Here is a 1,681-nt window from a genome sequence, read left to right on the forward strand (position 1 = left end):
TATGGCTATCGAGCTGTCTCCAACCCATAGAGACTCCATGGACACATCTCTCCCAGAACCCCCCACTCTCCATCTGCAATCATAGGAGAAGCAGCGTGGCTCAGTGGAAAGAGCCCAGGTTGGGGAGTCAGAGGTCATGGGTTCTAATCCCGACTCTGCCACATGCCTGCTATGTGACCTTGGGCAAGTCACTTAACCTCTCTGAGCCTCAGTTCCCTCATCTGTAAGACTGTGAGCCCCACATGGGACAACCGATCATGTTGTATCCCCCCAGCTCTTAGAACAGTGCTTTGTGCATAGTAAGTGCTTAACAAATGCCATCATTATTATTATTATTCTGGTAGTGCAGCCATAAAGTTTTCTTGGTAAAAATATGGAAGTGTTTTACCATTGTCGCCTTCGCACAGTAAACTTGAGTCTCCGCCCTCGACTCTCTCCCCTGCCGCTGCTGCCCAGCACGGGGGAGTTTTGACTTGTAGCAGATTGCCTTCCACTCGCTTGCCACTGGCCAAGCTAGGAATGGAGTGGGTAGGTCTCTGCTTGACTCTCCCTCCTATAGCCGAGACTGGTAGAGGACTGGAAACTCTTCAGGTGCGATCCTTAAAGGAGTGGGTTGTAGTAATTAATCTCAATTTATTACTCAATTAATCTTCAGAAAGATTGAAAAGCAGCATGGCCTAGGGGAAAAAACACGGGGCTGGGAGTCAGAGGACCTGCGTTCAAATTTCAGCTCTGCCACTGTACCTGCTGTGTGACCTGGGGTAAGTCACTTAACTTCTCTGTGCTTCAGTTCCTTCATCTGAAAAATGGGGATTCATAACCTGTTCTCCCTCCTACTTAGACTGTGAATCCCATGTTGGCCCCACTTAGCAGAGAAGCAGCATGTGGGGGGGACCGTCTCTATATGTTGCCGACTTGTACTTCCCAAGCACTTAGTACAGTGCTCTGCACACAATAAGTGCTCAATAAATACGATTGAATGAATGACTGAATCAAGCATGGCCCTGGGAGTCAGAAGGTCATGGGTTCTAATGCCGGCTCCTCCACCTGTTTGCTGTGTGACCTTGGGCAAGTCACTTAACTTCTCTGTGCCTCAACTGCCCTCATCTGTTGAATGGGGCTTGAGATTGTGAGCCCCAGGTGGGACAAGGGACTGTGTCCACCCTGATTTGCTTGTATCCACCTCAGTGCTTAGTTAATAATAATAATAATAATAATATTGGCATTTATTAAGCACTTCCTATGTGCAAAGCACTGTTCTAAGCACTGGGGAGGCTACAAGGTGATCAGGTTGTCCCATAGGGGGCTCACAGTCTTAATCCCCATTTTACAGATGAGGGAACTGAGGCCCAGAGAAGTTAAGTGACTTGCCCAAAGTCACACAGCTGACAATTGGCAAAGCCAGGATTTGAACCCCTGACCTCTGACTCCAAAGCCCGTGCTCTTTCCACTGATCCATGCTGCTTCTCTATGTTAAGCACATAGTAAGTGCTTAACAAATACCATAATTATCATTACTATTTTGCACCTACCTAACCACTTAGAACAGTGCTTGACACATAGTAGGCTCTTAATAAATACCATAAAAAAGAGAGAGAGAGAGAGATTATCCAAGGGAAACCAAAGCAATATCAGTGGCCAAGGGAAAATGTTGGGGTGAGGCGTTTGTGGGAAGCGGAAC

General features: G+C 47.2%; 1 non-coding gene across 1 annotated transcript; it reads right to left on the reverse strand.

Moving 5' to 3' along the window:
* Window positions 1–471: 471 nt before the first annotated feature.
* LOC119923764 lies at window positions 472–609 on the reverse strand. The gene has a single exon (XR_005448960.1). It is a non-coding gene; the product is annotated as a small nucleolar RNA SNORA7 (small nucleolar RNA).
* Between the last annotated feature and the right edge of the window lie 1,072 nt (window positions 610–1,681).

Source organism: Tachyglossus aculeatus, chromosome 2 (genome assembly GCF_015852505.1).
Source record: "Tachyglossus aculeatus isolate mTacAcu1 chromosome 2, mTacAcu1.pri, whole genome shotgun sequence".
NCBI lineage: Eukaryota > Metazoa > Chordata > Mammalia > Monotremata > Tachyglossidae > Tachyglossus > Tachyglossus aculeatus.